This window comes from Psammomys obesus, unplaced genomic scaffold (genome assembly GCF_907164565.1).
Source record: "Psammomys obesus unplaced genomic scaffold, mPsaObe1.curated_primary_1811, whole genome shotgun sequence".
Lineage (NCBI taxonomy): Eukaryota > Metazoa > Chordata > Mammalia > Rodentia > Muridae > Psammomys > Psammomys obesus.
The window spans coordinates 1,309,018-1,327,369 of NW_026586463.1; positions in this window are offsets into that span (position 1 = coordinate 1,309,018).

The following is an 18,352-nucleotide window of genomic DNA, read 5'->3' on the forward strand; positions in this document are numbered from 1 at the left end:
ATATCTACCCATTAGCTCACAGTTCTATAGGTCAGAAATTCTTCACAGAGGGGCGGAGTCTCTGCTCAGGCTGTCACAAGAATCAATCAAGACAGTGTCAGGTCTGAGTTTCTGTCTGGAGACTCCAGTGAGAAATCCCCTTCCAAGCTCATTCTGTTTGTTGTAAGAAACTTGTTGCTTGAGGTTACTGGACTGAAGTCCCCATTCCTTTCCTGTCTGTCATCTGAGATGACTGTTCTCTCTCTGTTGTCAGGTTACTTCTCCAACCTCCCAGCAATGGCACAACACCCCTGACCCTCGTGCTTCAGATCTGTAGTCTCCTTTTTCTGATCTTGTGACTCAGACTTACAGGGTTCATGTGACAAAGTCAGACCCACTCTAGATGACTTCTCTTAAGGTCAACTGATTTGGGAACATTTTTACATCTGCAAAAGCCTCTGGCTGCATGTGTTACATAGTGTATTCACAGATTCTGCCTGCGTTGGAGGATGCTATGCCAGGGAGATGGTAGAGAGGATCATCTCAGAACTCTTGCTATGATTCTGACTGAGTAATCACTTTACTTTATCCACGATATTCAGTCCAGGGCGTTAGTCTGAGCCCAGGTGGTGTCAATCATGTCACTATGTGCATGCTGATGTCTAGTATATGTGTGAGAGATAAATGTGTGTATTTGTGAGAGGTTGGATTAATCTGGATTCAATAAGTAAATAAAGACCACCTCAAAGGCCATAACTTTAAAATATGAACACACCTTTGTCATCTTGGGTGGCTTCTTTTCTTTATCCACTATTCTTTCTTCCTCAGATTAAAATGTTTTATGATTCCTAAACCTTTCATTTTTCTCATGGCTGGTGCTTTATAGAAATGGACAATGTCACAAACATCTTTTGGTAGAAGTAGCTGGTTCTAAAAATTTGGTACCCGATAACATGAGCTCATGTTGTGATAACCACTTTAGAATCCATGGTGCCTAGAAGTCTCCTTACTAGTTTCTCATGGAATTAAAGTTAAGAGATTAATCAAGTTTTGTGCAAGGGTTTGGTTTGCAAATTCCCAGGAGATACTATATCCCTCAGCACATTTGGGGTGATAACTGCCGTTGGACAGAATGGTGAGATATGAGTCATCATTCAGGAAATGTACATTAAACGGTTATGTAGGAAGCAACTTCAATTCCATTGTTTTTAAGAATATTGTGTTAGTCATGTGGTTTAAACTTCCAATGGAAAAAAAAAATGAAAGCCTTATTGTAGCCCGAGGATTTTTTGCATGGTGTTTCACAGACCCATAAAGTTCAAAGAGGAGCTTGACGAATCTAGGGGCTTTTTGAAACTGAAAGTGAGTTATGAGTTTGTATGTTCTTGCTCTTGATATTCAGAAGGGCTGAATGAAGATAGTAGGTCCCTTTCTGCGTCTTGTATGCCCAAACAATTAAATACCACTAGACTGATTGCAAAAATTATCATTTTATAAACTAGAAAATTGATGTCCACTGGAAGGTATATGTGTGAGATGACTTGCTTGAAACCACAAAAGGAATCTGACTGCTTTGTAACATAGGTGCAGGCTCATATGCGTAAAACAAGAGTATGTTAATCCAAACTAGTACCATGCCCTTTGATTCCTACATACATAGTATCCTTTAAAAATGATTGCAAAGTGAGGAAAAGTCACAGTGGATAGAATATAAATGCCATGTGCCCTTAGAGATAAATAAAAATTCTGTCAATAGCTGCTAAATAAGTAAGTGATATGGAAGTTTCTATTTATAAAATGAAAGTATATGAACATTTTTTTGTGTGTACTAGTGTCTCTTAGTTCCTTCTGGGATTGCTATAAAATTATTTGTGGGTAAATAGATATTTTTTTTTAGCTAAATTAAAAACAGAGGGAAAGCCTAGGGATTAATTACAAAACAATGTTCATGATGATGGCAAGAACAGTGTTTGAGTAATTATGACGTACTGAAGACAGCTGTACTAAGTGATTTATCTGTGTCATCTCATTTAATTTAATCCTTACCAACATTCCACAACTTAGATGTTATTACCCCATGCATAGATGAGAAAATTAAGACACTAATGGGCTTATTAACTTGCCAAGGTAAGGGTTAGTAAATAGCATAGAAGAATTTTGACCCTTGATGGGTTGGAAAAAGCTTGTGCTCTAGTCACTAAGCACAAATTTTACTTCAGTAAGACCAAAATAGTGGAATAGATAGGGTTTTTAAATAATTGAATGGCAAATAATAATAATTTCTTTTAAGACACATTCACCAAGTCCTTTCCTCTACCAAAATATACAATCCTAATGTCAGGAATCTATTCTCTGCAACTAGCTTTATGTTTTTCTATTGTTTTGACCCTTCTCCTTTGAGAATATGTTCCACTGAAGAGGAATGAGACCTTTTACCAAAGCCTCTTGATGTCAAATGTAATTGTATAGGTGAGTCCCTAGGGATCTCAGAAAGTCAGAGGTAAGCCTTGGGTCAGGGGCAATAGGGGTAGAGGGTTTTTGTTTTTGTTGTTGTTTGTTTTTTTTGTTTGTTTGTTTTGTTTTGTGTTTTAAGTTGAACTAAAGGACTACTATTACTTTCGTACAAGAAATCTATGTTTTCTCTTGAATAGTATGTGGATTTTCATTTGGTTTTGGTGTTTAAATACGGCACAAGCCAGTAAGCCATAGATTCAAAACACTTTACATATGTAGAAAATACAAGGAATGTGTAGAATCCATGGGTTTTTTTGTTTGTTTGTTTGTTTGTTTGTTTTTTTTTTTTTCATTTTAGAACTTTGAAGGAGACATGGATGGTTGATTCACGGCCAACAATGGCATAGGAATGTAATGGTGCCCCAGAGGTGTGTGGTGATTTTGTACTGTGTCCTGGTAACGAGAACTAACATCAAAGATGATATATCCTTGCTACTTGGCATTCAAAACACCACGAGGAAAACTTGGGTGAGCAGTAATTGCAGTGAATGGACACACCAACACCAGAAGATCTGGTGTTCCCGCTCTGTTAGCCTCCAAAACAGCTATCTGAGTGTCTAGTGAAAATATTTTCGGAAAATGGCTGTGGTTTACTGCCTGAGGTGGACATGAAGCTGTGGACTCCCTGCCTGAGGTGACATGAAGCGCCTTGATTCTCATCCACCCTTAGCTCAACAAGTTCTCAGGCAAGTTCCTCCTTCCTCAGCCCATCTCCTCACACTCCAAGTGAAGGAACAAAATCTCCAGTGAGGACTTGGAGGGAAGTCCTGCCAATTATCAGAACTTCTGAAAGAGGGGAGAAGACTTTCTTTAATGGACACAGAAATTTGTTAGGTAATGTCTTATAGCGTAAAAATTAAGTAAGGTTTTATAATCCAAAGTTCAAAAAGAGTCAAAAATATTTGAAAACAAAATGTTTATATTTCTCAATGGAACATGAGTCTTTTCAGGTTGAGAACTAGGTCAGCGGAGGTTTTTCTACTTTCTGTTTACAACTTTGGTCATCAGGGAGGAAATGTCATTGATTCAGCAAATGCAAGAATTTGGAATATACCTCAACATTTATCTATGTATCCCAAACCAACAGGTCTAGGAATACACTACTGAGCAAAAGAGCTTCAGATCCTGACCTCCCAAGGAGCTTTTCTGCTTGATAAGTAGTACAATGAAAGATGCGATGTGCTGGAGAGAGGGGGAGATGCTAGGATGTCCTGCTCAGACACTCCTTCCTGAGGGAGCTACTGCCAGCTCTCAATAGGGCTGACAGGCATCTGTTGTCCTCTTAGGATTGTTTCGGCTGCCTTGGCCTGTCAAAATGTGAGGGAATCGGCTTCCAGGCTGGCTTCTGGGTGAGCAGAGGACTCTACTGGAGAACAGCTTCTAGCTTCAGGTCTCCCAGTTGACTGGCTATGTCATTGGGGTCTGCGCTGATAGACACTGCCCCTTTACCCATTACTTCTTTGACTCCTGTCTCCACTGAGGGCCAGGACTGGGCTGGTGTGGAGTTGGAGCACAGGCACCAAACTGAGGACATGCTTCACTCCCAGGGTCTAGGAAGCTCTGTATCGCTGAAGAGCAAGACCTCACTTCAAAAGGATTTTAAAAACTGTCAACGAGGCTTCAAGGTTGAATTTACATTTAATTTTATTTTATGTGCATTGGTGCTTTGTCTGCATTCATGTCTGTATGACGGTGTTGGATCTCCTGGAACTGGAGTTACAGGCAGTTATGAGTGGTCATGTGGGTGCTGGGGATTGAACTTCGGTCATGTGGAAAAGAAGCTAGTGCTCCTGTTGAGCCACCTCTCCAGCTCCTGATTTTATCTTTATTATTTTTGTTTTTTAAAGACAGTCTCACCATCCAGGCTTTTGTTGAATTTCTGAATTGCCTGCCTCAGTTTCCCAAATCCTGGAGTATAGCTGTGAGCCACCAAACTCACCTTAAGGTTTTTAGTTTTGTGAGGGTGATTTAAGGAACAACCTGAGATAAAAATTTAGATTAAATGTCAATCCTTCATGTTGTCATAAAGTGCAAATATTTCAGGAACATAACAATAAAAGATAATCTTTAGGCATGGCTTCTCTTACACACACAAAGCTGGCAAGGTTTTTGACACTTCTTGAGGAAAAAAAAAACTTTTAAAAGGACCAGAAAATAAAGAAAACATTCCCACGAGGAATCACAATAGCCATAGCTCTCTATAATTCTTTCTGCACTCAATCGAAGCTTATTAAATATATATTATAAGGTATTGAATTTTTATACTCATCAGGTAAAAATGATCAATTAATTTTTTTTTAACATTTTCGTGTATGTGTGTATGGGTGTGTGTGTTGGAGGCAGTGGAGCATGTCTGTGGGGGTGCAAAGATAATTTCCAGAAGACGTTTTCCTCCTTCCACCAGTGGGTAGCAGGCATGAGACTCAGGCTGTTAGGCTTGCTTCCAAATGCATTTAAAAGAAACAAGGAAATGGAAGCTCAAAGAGTTTACATATTTTTATCCCAAATATAAAGTAGGATCAGAGTCTAGATTCTTTCTCTGGTCCCCTGGCTTCAAGATCTCGCTTCTTCTATGGGCACCATGTTGGGGCCAGTTCCTGCAGTAGAGTTTAAATTAAATTCATGTTCCCTTATGGTTTCCTATTTATAAACCAGCCATTTAGCTGAATGAAATTCTGATCCTAGAGTCAGAAGTTAATGTAGCGAAGGCAGAACATTTACTGCTGGTGGGAGTCCAAACTGGTATATCCACGATGGGAATCAGTGTGGAGGTTCCTCAGAAGACTATAAATAGACCTACCACACTATCCAGTGACATCATTCTTCGGCTTATACCCCAAAGACTTGTATTATACACTTGTACTCTACACATCCACTCATTCATGCTCATTGCTGCCTTATTCACAGTAACCGGGGAACGAAGACAGCCTAGATGTCCAACAACTGATGAACAGAAAATGAAAATGTGGTACATTTGCACAATGAGATATTGTTCAGCTATTAAGAAAAATAAAATTATGAATTTCGCAGGTAAATGGATGGAATCATTCTGAATGAGGAAACACAAACCCAGCATGATGAACATATGTTTTCCCTCATTTGTCAGTTCTGAATTTTCAGATATGTATGTTTGATTTGGAATATATATATATATATATATATATATATATATATATATATATATATAAAAATCAGTAATTAGCAAGGGGCTTTGGGGTGTGTCTTTAGGGAAAGGGAAGTAGAAAGCTGTGGTATAAAAACTTAAAATGAATTAATGGAATAGAAAGGATTAAATTGGAGTCACGGAAAGAAGAACAAGGCAGAAGAGGAAATGTGGAGAGAGATGGATAAAGAGCTTTTGAAAAGTCATATGGAAATCTACACACACACACACACAGAAGAGGGGTTATTGAAATACAGTTATCCTATAGGATAACAATATCTTTACTAGACACCATAGGTTAACAAATTAAAAGCCCAGATCCAGGAATGGGTTTCTTCTCTTGGAATTGTTTTCCAGTGATTTCCCATAGGCCTTCAGACATTACAGGCTACTGCCAATGCTATTGGTTACTTCTTCAGAACTTAACAGTAAATCCTACTGCTCAAGACACCATGTAGTTAAGTCACAGAACATAGACATAATATACTAGTACTGACGTGGGATCTCAACTCCCCCTGGCTAGCTTTCGTAGTTGTAGAAGGTGCTACGCATGCTATTCTAGGAGAAAAGGAATCACCAATCCTGCCCAGCTCTGGATGCTGGGAGCTGAAGTAATGACTGGCCTGTCAAGACAGGCTCAGTGTTGCAGTAGCGGCACGGTAATTATGGGAGTATCTAACCATGTTCTCTGGCCTTAAGTCACTCTGCACAAGATGAAACCCATACCTGGTACCGCTACTGGACCAAGAACCTGTGACTAGACAGTTCCATAGGCCTGAGGGGAGAACCTACCTGCTAAGTTGATCTAGTATTAAACTGACTTCTAATGCCTTACTGGTACACCTATGGATTAATGCACCCTTCAGCTCTTATCAGAGAAGCCTTTATTTGCAGCAGATGGTAATTAACCTGTGACTGAAAGGTGCAGAGAATAGGAGATAGTAAAATTCTTACCCTTAAACAGGACATCTATATTATATCCCCTCCTCCCAAGGCTTAGGGACTTTGTGGAGAGGCAGAAAAACAGTGGGTGAATCTCAGAAAAATACTGCTCTCTGGATACAGTGGCACACATGTACATACAAGCCGAAAGCGTGAGCAAGCCCTGTGCAGCAAGCTCAAGCCAGACCAAAGCCCAGCGTGGTAAGGCGGACATGACCTGCTGTCAACATTCTAAAATTTGAGTGGCCTTTACACACTTTTCAAAGCTTGCCCCATGTCACAGTAGCGTCATAAAAATCACGGGAGTATCTAATCACATCCTCGTTGGTTTTAAGCCACGCTCCACAAGGTGTAACCCCTACCTGGTACATAGACATGTACCACAATCAACCCTGTAAACAATGGATATGGGTCACAATGACATATCACTGTAGGTTCACAGATTATTCTAGTGGGAGAGCAGATCTATGATGTCTCCTCCTTCACTTCTTGCACTGCCCAGAATGGTGGGTCTGAAGGAAGAGGCCCTTCCCTTGTGCTTCCGGATGTCACCCTCTGCACTGGGGCGAAGAGATTCTCCCAACATTCCTGTCCACTTGCATCTGAATGTGACTTCACCAAGAACAGAATCTTTACTGAGTTCATTTATTGAAGTAATTATGTTGTCTCAGGACATTGATGTTGTCCTTTTGAGAAGAGGGAAGGACAGAAACACAGACAAGAGAAAAAAATCCCACATAAAGATGGAGGCAGAGATTAGAGGAAACCCCGGGGGCTGGGGGTGGGATGGGTGGGGAAATTGCTGACCAGAGGCCAAAGAAAGCAAGGAACTCTCCATAAGGAAAGGAAGAGTACATGGCTGTCACATGAATGCCTTTATAGCTGGGCTTGTAGCCTACAGACCAATGAGAGGATAAATTCTGTCATTTTAAGCTACTGGCTACAAGGGGCTTTGCTTTCAAAACCCTTTAGAAGACAAATACATGTTGTAGTACCCAGAGAATCTTTACCTTTATTATTGCAATCCTGCATCTTCAATTTCTCTCTCTTGAGACCTTCTGTTTCTGTGCTCAATTGTTCATCTCACTCCACCTCCCCTTGCCTTGATTTGAGAGCCAGACCAAGAGACCGGCAAAAGCCAGGCAATGCTTTTCCAGTTAGCTGATATGGTGTATCCCCACCCTGAGACAGGAAGTTCTTATATATACCTTAAGCCCTTAGGAACCTTCTCATATGCATCCTAAGCATCCTGAGGATGCCTATTCTAGGCTTTTCTTAGTTTAGCATGCCACAACTGATCTGATCCCTTCATGTGTTGCCTCTAACTAGATAACGCCTACTCTAAGGCTCTGCTATTCCTCTCTTGATTCCCTGAGCCCCTGGAAACCCTCTTGGGATCCCTTTTTCTGTTCCTATGACACCAGTTGAGCTTTTAAGACACAAACTAGTGCTTGCTCATATGGTATTATTTTTTTCATCATTTTCCAAAAACACTTATAATTTTGTTTCCTGAACTTCTTTTTGCAATGTAGTCTCTAGCACATTTATATATCTTTGCATCGCTAATGGTCTTGTAACGTTTTCCATACTCTCTGACTTGATTTTTAAGCTGTATTTAATACTAAATGTCTTCACCCTTCTATATTTGCTCTCATAACTCCTAAGCAAAGTGATAAGAATACATTAAGACTTAAATAAATTCATGTCTGAAAATGACAGAGCAGTCATGGGTAATTCAGCACAGAAAGCCAGTGATTTTTAGTGGGAGACCAATGTGCCTGATCAGCCAGAATTCTGAGGAGGTCACTGAGCATGTGGACACAATTTCTTTAACCTTTCAAAAACGTCTTGACAAACTTCCACACCAGAGGTTATTTAAAAATAAAAATGAGTCACGATGAGATTGTGGGGAATGTTTTGTCACGGTTAGGGAGCTGGCTTAGGGATCGGAAACAGCCCAAACCAATTCTTCTTGTAACAGATTCCATATGTTCACAACCTTTTGCCCGAAGAAAACAGGGCTACTTTGTAAATGGGAAGGTCGTATGGGGAGGACCCCCAAAAGATACACAACTCAGTTTTTATTAGATGTTTTGAAAAAGAGCTCTTACGATTAAATCTTCCCTAGAATGCCAAATCAAGAGAGACCTTGGGATTGGCCAGGGACATCTTTGGGAGGATACATGTCATCAGAGAAGTGACTGATGAGCCTGAACACTGGCAGTGGCAAGAGAGCATGTGAGGCAATTGAACATCGGTTTGCCTCAGAAGGTGATGAATTCTGAGGTATCCTTTACCACTGGGCAAGGGAATCAAGACGTTCAGTTCTCAGCCTCAATGTTAAAATATTTGATAAACATTTCTTTAGAAGAAAGGTTAGAGGCTGCCTGGACAATGAAACAAGACTGCCTCAGCAGCCCCCAGTCTCTTCTTGGTTCTCCTAGGAAATTCAATTCAACCCAGAAGTTGCCTGTCTGCTTAGGGAAAAAACCAGCAACTCTGCAGTCAGTGCCCCCACGTGGATTGGCTGTTAACCTATCACGTTTCAGGGTTTCACTGCATCCTATGACGTGTTTGCATTCTAAATGGACTGCTATTCAGGAAAGAGGGGGTTTGGATTTCAATGTTAGAAAGACTGCCCATTGTTGGAAAAAAGAAAAGAGAACATGAACACAACCCGCGTGATCAGAAAGAGAAGAAGGCTGGTCATAGGAGAAGAGTTTAATAGGTCTCTGAAGAAAACAAGATGGCTCTACAGCCATCCTGAGAGTGTGTGCTAACAAAGAGTTCCTGGGACCACCAATCCTTTGTAAACATTGTCAAGGGCTGGTCGCCAAAGTGCGGACAGCCATCCGTGTGTGCTGGGGCCTCTCAGCTGTATATTTTACAACTGCATATTTCAAGTCTGGAAACGGTGGTAACAAGCACTCACAGCGAATGTGGGAATTTCAACCTCTACCCTTTCATCTTTCTATAAAAAGGGGGTTTAAACAGACACGGAGTAGGTGCGAAGCTGGTCTTATTTTAGGTGTCAGCCCATCTGCTGGTGAAGCCAAGATTCGAACAGTTCACAGGAAAATCATGTCTTGAGTTAAACAGATAACAGTGATTCTCCTGTTTAGCAACCCAAATACATAAAGCAGGGCCACGCAGGAGTTAGCCCCGAACAAAGATGCACAGGGATTGGATTGAAAGGAGAATGCAGATCTTATTTTCTTTCATATCTACGTATATATACAGATGTATGTGCACTTATTCATATATGTACATATATGTCTATATGCATGTACATTATGTGTATATGTGTCTGTATATTATATACATATGTGTATGCATGTGTATATAAATGTATGTATGCATATACACATATGTGCATATATATTTAAGGCCCTGCATTTCTCTTTTAGACAGCTTATCAATGAATTATTTGCATGTACAAAAGAACTGAAGGATTAAAGAAGCCAAATCTAGGGTGTTGAGTACAGAGATGGGAAGAGTTCCACAATGAAGTGATGCTCAGTGGCCAAGCTGTTTCCTAACACATGGCAAGGCCCTACATCCAAACCCTAGCACCGCAACAAAACAAACAACAGCAAAATGGGTCCTGACAGAAGTCTGCCTTAAGTAACAGTGATGCCAACTCACTTGTTGGAATGGTGATGAGTGGGCTTGGGCTTGTGTTGATAAGGCTGGAGAGCCTGTAGGAGCTGGATTATGGAGAAATTTCAACTAGTGGGAAGATGGAAGCCAGGAAAGACGTGGTCTGTATTTTAGAACTGTCACCAGAGGTGCAGAGCATGGGACAGATTAGAATAGACTGTGCTGCCTGGCCAGTTCCCTCGTTAACCTCAACTCTCCCACGTCTTTCACTTTTTCAGAAGCCCTTCCTTCCATTACTACTTTTCTGTTTCTAAGTGGCAAAGTGGCCATTTGTGAACTCCTACATTTGTTGAATTCCTCACTACTCTTTCCATCAAAGCAAACATACAAACAAGAAGAACAAAACCCACCACCATAGTATTCGTACCTTTCTCTCCTAATGTTCTGGCTCCTTCTAGCCCTAGGAGCTTTAGACACTAAGACTTACAGAGCCACGAGGCTCCTCTTTGTCTTAGAAGTTCCCCCTTTGTTCTGGATGCTTCTCCCTAGCTAATAAGGTATATACTTCCCCAGAGCTCAAGTGCACAGGGGTTCATTCTGGTTCTTCCACCGCTCAGTTCTGGATATTTTCTACATGAATTGTCTTCTCTTTTAAGTTACTTCTCAACCAGTTTAACATCTGGGTTTGATCCCTAATTGCTCTGACCAAGGTTCCACCAAGTTCTAAATAGCTAAGTGTAAAGAATACTTCCATTCCTGTTATTCTAGATAACCATGGCACTTGAGCTAGTTGCCCACTTCCTTTTTGCAACTGTGTGTGTGTGATGTGTATGTGTGTGCACGCGTGCGTGAGTGTGTATTTGTTGTTCTTGTGCCCATAAAGGCCAGAAGATACCTTTGGGTATTCTTCAGGCCCTGTCTACCTTGGGTTTTGAGACAGGGTCTGTTCTCTTACTGGCCTGTATAAGAAATAAATCAAGGTTCATTTTCAGAATGAGGTGTGTTTCAAGCTTAATAGAGAATTGCAGATCAGCAGAAAGTACTAGGCCCCTACCTTCCCCAGCAGGGCTTGGTGCTTGCTTGTGTAGATGCTCTCAATTCATCCCAGGGTGCAAAAGTCACAGGAAGTCTGCTGTGTGACAGATAATCCATGTGTTAGAAGAGAAGGGAATCTTGAGCCCCAGGATATCTGTCAGACAAGGCTTTGAATCTCTAATTAAATGAATGAGAAATCTGGAGAGGCAGCAACACTGGACACCAGGAGAATGGCACCCCCCTAAGGAGTCATCCAATGAAAAACAGAGAAGAAAGAGAAACACTATTTACTCCCAACTTAGCCTACCCAGCCATTTTTTTTGCCTTTTTGTCTAGCCTAATTTTGGCTTCTGAAGAACTGAAAATGTGTCTTGCTCTTACTACTTTCCACCTCTACAACTCTTTTTTTTTAATTTTAATTTTTTTTATTATTACAGTTTGTTAACTTTGTATCCCTGCTGTATCCCACTCCCTCTTTCCCTCCCAATCCCACCCTCTCACCTTCATCTCCTCCCTGCCCCTTTCCAAGTCCACTGATAAGGAAGAACCTCCTCCCCTTACCTGATATTGGTTTATCAGGTATCTTCAGGATTGGCTGCAAAGTCCTCCTCTGTGGCCTAGCAGGACTGCTCCTCACTGCAGGGGGGGGGGTGTCAAAGAGCCTACCATTGAGTTCACATCAGAAACAGTCCCTGTTTCCCTTATTAGGGTACCCACTTGGATACTGAGCTACCAAGGGCTATGTCTCTTATTGTGAAATTAGGATCATGTTTCTCACACCTAGACCTCAGCAACCTAGGATGGGTAGAAGCCAGCTCTTGGATCCTCCTCAACACTGGTGTCCAAACACAAGTGCCATGCCAGGCTGCCTGTTTTGTTTTATCTTTGTAAGAAATAGTTTTATTACTTCCCCAGCTTATTGAAGGTTTGTTCTTTAAGTGTTTGAGATTTCTGGACATGTTTCTTTGGATTCCAGAAAACAAAGGGATTGCAGGGACATGGTTAGCACCATCATTGAGTGGATTAACAGGGATCCACCGGTGAGATGGCGTGCAGTAAGAAAGAAAACAGAGTCTTAAGGGATGTCAGTATTTATATACCTGGGAAGGAAAGCTAGAGAAAACGCTCAAGGAGCAGCTCAAGAAGCCGAGAAGTCCAAGGGAGGAAAAGCAGGAGTATAAGAAAGCATTCCAAGAGGTACAGAGGCCGCTTCCCACTTCAGGTGGGGTAGGTCTACTAGCTGTGGCCTTTGAGGGAGTAGTTTGATTAGAGTGGAGAAAGCAGAAAAGGCGAGGCCTGCTTACACTGTTTACCTTTGCATTGGTAAGATAAACACATAAAACCCCTTTGATTAACAGAATGACAGGTGAGTGGGTTTACACAGAGATGGTTCATAAATACAGCCTTCATAGAGGATACTTGTGAGCAATGGATTAATTTAAGGAATCGAGGTGGCTAACATCTTATAGGATTTGTTTCCCTTGAGTGTTGGTTTGCATGAGATCCAGGAAGCTTGCTTTGTTGGAAGTCAAGTCTTTGTGTGACATTGCACCATAAAATGTAAAACATCATGGTGAGGTCCAGGCAGTAGAAGAAGGCATGAAACTATAACCAGGAGACACTAGATTTGTCACTAAGATTTCACTTCTTCAGGACTTTCTTCCTATTAAGTTAAGAAGGCTGAACAAGGTGGCTATTTTCTGGGCCTTCTTTCATTTCTAATAATTTTAGAATTATCAAATTGTATTTCTCTCATCCAAAGGCTGAGAGTCTTGTTCTCTTGGGTCTTTGGGGTTTCAATGAACAAGTCTTAAAATTTATATTCCCCTTTAATTTAAAAATAAAAAGAAACAATCTGAGATTATTTGGACGGCAAACTCAGGCTTTGGCACTTGCATTGCTTTCATATTACATATGGTTTTGGATACCCTAAAGGAGTCTGGGCAAATTTTAACATCCTGAAAAGCTTCACTCCCTACCTATGGTAGTTATTTCTCTTTTCAAATTGATAACTCATATCTCATTTGTGCCACTGAATTTGTGTTGAATTATTTTACCACAATAGTAGAAAGAAACAGAGGTAATGCATGCTTATCTGTAAAATATGCATTCCAGGCAGGCTCTGAAGGAACAAAGGCTTGTGGTGGGAAACTAACAAGAAGAGAAGGAGAAGAGTAGGCTGGGAAGTGAAGGAGAGGGAGGAGGGGAGGGGAAAGGAAAGGAGAAGAAGGAGGAAGAGGAGAGGCAAAGGAAGAGGAAGTAGAAGAGAAAGAAGAAGAGAAGAGGAGGAAGAGGAGGAGGAGGAGAGTCCATCATGGTAAGATATTATGGCAGCAGGCAGCAGGCCTGGTGACAGGAGGAGGAAGCAGAAACCTCACATTTCAACCCCAAGCAGGAATATAGACAAGCAGAGAAAAGAAACTGGAAATGGTGGGAAGATTTTGCTCTCAAGTTCTACCCGCCAGTGACATACTTTGTCCTGTTCACTGTTTTTTTTTTTTTTTTTTTTTTTTTAGATGTCCAAACCTAAAGTTTGAGAACCTGGCATCAATTGCACGCATCTGAAACCCTTCTAAATAGGTGTGGGGGGAACAGGCAGTACTGGAAGCTAAGGCATGCTGAGGACACACAGTATTTTGACACTGTTGGATTTCAAGAACAGAGCATCTCCTGACCAGGTTCACATCCTCCAGCGATGGAAAAGCTACCCAAAACTGCTTTGACAAACTGCCTGGAGGAGTTTGATGTGAGTGTGATGACGGAGGAAGGAGCAGCAGCAAGCACACCCACGGTGCTGCACTGGGTGGCAGTTGTCCACCCTGGCCTTGGCATCACTGTCTGTGGGTTCAGTTACTAACTGCAAAATGAAAATATTAAGTGTAGGATTCCATAAACTTAATGCAGGGCCCCCCTCCGTGCAGTGTGATGAGGACTCATGCTGTCGTGCTCACTGCTAGAAAGGCGAATCGTCCCTTTGTTCAGCGCACACTCACTGCCCATCCTGCCTGGTCACTTAGCTCTTCGGGTATCGGTGACCCGTTGCATTATCACAGTGCTTCGGTTCAACTGAAATTTTGTTTAATAATTACTTCAAAGCCCGCCATCGCGGATACAGAAGAGGCATTCAGCACTATATGCTAACAGGGAGATTAACTCTGCCAGGGTGTGGCAATGCCACAAGTTGTGAAGAAAAACACACAGCATATAAAAGTTTGGTGCTCTACCTCATCGGGCTTCCATGGGAGATCTTACGGTTTACCCTTGAATGAGAAGGGGAGACTTACCAATACGTGAGACATTACAACTTTACACGGTTCAGAATATACAAATCAGGTTTTACAAGACAAAGGCAAAGCTGGGACATCATCAAATGAAGAAGCCAGGAGGACGATGAGTTGACATGTTAATTCATGTTACTTCATCAGACTCTCAGCAGAAGCTTGAAAACAGTATAAAAGATATTTAGATTGACAAGGTAAAGCAGAAGAATGACGACTACCACTCCCCTCCCCTTCTGCAATGGGGGATTAAACAAAATGATAGACAGGAGTTCGTATCTCACACAATGGGGAGGAAGGGGAGTAGACCCAATTGAGACAAGGAAGCTTCCAATTCTCACTATTTAAGAGGGAGGAGCCCAGAGTGGGCTGTGGAAAACTTGTATGGTCTCGGGAGGCTTCTGGGTTGTCCCTCAGAGAGCTTAGAAGTCATTTTTCTGGGGTCTAGTTGGACCAGAATGAAATCTCAAGTATCCAGCATTTTTGTGTGCCGTTTATGGAAGAAGGAGGAGTCAGAAGTTGAGAAGTCCCACTGGCTCCTTCCTTATGGTGGTGTGCCAGAGGGGGCTAGCTGTGTGACTCGGTGAGAACTCCCTCCAGAGGGAAGGGGTGAGCAATGAAACCAAGGCTGTTGCTGAAAGGGAGGGCATGTTTGCCATCCTGTGAGTGGAAGGAGCTGTGTAAATATTAAGGCTGTCTTTTTTATTAAAGTTCACACACAGCAAATTATTTTCAGTGTTTGCTAATACTTTCTACTCCTGGTGTAGAGTAAACTCTTCCAGCAAGCTACGTCAGGCTCTTCTCAGCAAAGGGTTGGGAATTTGCTATCCTCGCATCAAGATTTGAGTCCTTGTTGAAGGTTAAAATGCTTCTTTTGAAGTAAAGAACACCTTAGAAGAAGCATTTAAGAGTCAGGGTGGGTAGGACAAATATATTAAAAGTTTGTAAGGTAGGTTGAGAAATTCTCACATATGTAACTTTACGGCTTGAGCTGTTATTTAACCATTTAATGAGCCATGAGATCACAGCCAGACCTGGAAATGTTTGACTGGAAAAGTAAGTCACACTTAGGAAAGCTTTTGGTTGTGGGGCCATTTTTCTCAAAGTTCACACACCGGGCACAGCTCTCTGAGGAGTTCAGACAGAAATCTATTTTATGAGGATGGTTACCCTGTGAGATGGACTAGGGAAACATTGGAAAATGTGAGTTTCCTCATGACATTTGCTGTCTCTGACCTTACCCTGAGGAAAATATGAGGATCAATGGAGATTCATAAAGGGAAGCTCGACACCTCTCCCCGAAGGTCACCGGCCCTGAGGTCAAGGTTCACAGGTACCTCTCTCTGCTTTACACTTGAATGAGGAAGGCAGACATTTACAAAAAGTTATACCTTTTGTTTCTGACCAAGTCTCCTTACCGTTAATTTCAGAGTCCACGGAGGACGGTAAATAAGCTCAGGCTTTGAGAAACTAGCAAGTTTCTGAGTAAACCATGTCTCATGCTTGGAATTAATAACTGAATATATCTATTAAATCATTGAATATCAACTTCAAGCGATTAAAAAGTTGTTTGAATTCCCATAATCTCAATGGGCCTTTTATGTTTTGAGGAGGTTCCTGGAGGCTCAGCATCCCTTAGGTTGGTAGAAACTGTTGTGTGTCTTGCCTACAAAGATACCAATAACAGAACAAAGAAATTATTCCCCCCAAATCCAGCTTTGAACCAGCATGAATGATGGCTTCAAAGAGCTCCTCAGTTATTTCTCAGCAGTTGATTATTGTTTATTCAGTCTTGAGGAATCTTGTAAATTTCTGGGTTTCCTGAGTCTTTCTCGTCTTCCTTCACTGTCCTATGAAGCACTGTGAATGTTTCAATTAGGAGGACACAGCTATGGATCAGAAAAGAACCACTATTTTACTACAGTTGGCTTGAGGAGACCTTGTCTCGTATGAACCAAAGGTAGAGGCAAAGCACAGAAATATCTGAGTAAATTTGGGATTTGTGACCTTGACAGATTCGTATAACTTCCTTGTTCGGTTTTCTTATTTGGAAAAGCAGCTTCCCTAAAACTGTAGGACATCTCTGCCTATCTATCTTCCACATAGCACATTCTCATCAGATCCAGGCTCAACATCAAGTGCAGATGTGAGGAGAACACTGATTTCTGGACAATAGTATGTAGGAAGAAATGTCTCTCATAGGCTTCAGGGAATGGGGGGGGGGATTAGGCAAGTTGACCAACCCTTGACACCTCTGGTGCAGAAGCCGCTGTACAGACTCCCTTGGGAGTCTTCCAAACTCAACTTAGTCACAGAATGGTGGCTGTTACTGGCACCACATTTCTCTCCGACTTTTAGAAGAAAAACAAAATAAAAACTAAAGCCTTGCTTTTATTGAATTGATAGGAATCTGTGCCCAGGGAGAGTGAGTGAATCGGCAATACTTCTTATGGATTCCAGAGCTGTGGGCCCAGGAAGAATTCACCCTGTCAGAAGACTAAGATTCAGGCAATCAGAAGGCATTGACAGGTGCTAATGACTAACTGCTACGATTAATTTATTATAGGTAGTTTGAGCAGCGATTGCACCTTCTAGTAGTTTTTCTTTTTTTTTTTTTTCCATCTTGCATTTTTCCTACTCCCTTTTCTCCTTTTTCTACTCATGTTCCTGTTTCTCTGTGGTTTTCTTTTACCAGTTAGCCTGCAAGGCAGCAAGTTATAACTCACAATGATAAAATTTCTCCCCTGGGGCCAGCTGTTAGGGGACTATTAGCTTTCCGGTAACCTGGCTTGTTAGGGGCATTGAACACAGACAGTAAGATGTCTTCAAGCACAACTGTATACTGAAAAGCTTTTAGCCTGCAACTTTCAGAGTAGGTTGGGTCTCCTTCTTACTGACCCTCCTCCAGGATTTAAGGTAGATGCTTCTGATACCTGGACTTTAAGTCCAGAGCAGTAGAAGCAGAATTTCCAAGTAATTCGTGGCTCTTATGCTCATTTCCCCAGACCCTGGAAGTCCTAGCTGACAGTAGAGTGCCCAGCACTGAAACTGGAAATCTCTGGTCAACACATCCTCAGATGTGCCCCATCATCAGGAAGGCAGAACAGCAAACAGCCTGGACTTTGATGGCTTGAGGAGATAGCGTGGTCATTCATTTATCTATTGACAGGGTTACCTATGTAGCCCAGCGTGGCCTCGAACTGAAGGCCCGTCTGCTTTAGGCTTCTGAGCACTGGGATAACAAGGTAAATGGCCATGCCTGACTGCGATCTTTTCCTTTATGAAAGATGACATGTAGACAGATATGCGCATGTTAGACAACAGGGCTGTAGTTGGTTTTAAGGAACTGGACAATGGGGCTTGGGATTATTTCACACATCGCTGGGTCAGAGACAGGGACTGCCAAACAATGGCTCAAAGACAAAACCTGACTGGATACCTGTTTCTGTCAGTAGCTACTAGAACCCTGCCAGGAACAGCTTTTTTTTTTTTCTTTTTTCATATTGCTATGTTCATATTATAGAAATAGAGTGAACACCATTGAAAATGTGTCTGTCTGGCTCTTCATAAAAAAGGGTTGATGCAATACCTTTCATCCATGATGTCATGTGAAATTGGCCCAGGCTCCAGCTTGAAGACATATCTATGATCAGAAGGTTCTGAAAGTCCTCTGGTCTTATTGATAACCTGTGCTGTTTTCATGGTGTGCATGAAGGGTGGAGATATGCATAGAGGAAGTGGAATGATTTTCTGCAACAGCCATTGCTTGATGTTGTGGCTTTGAATCACAGTGAACGTGGTGGTGTATTTCAGATCTTCACGAATGTTTTCTACTATGACC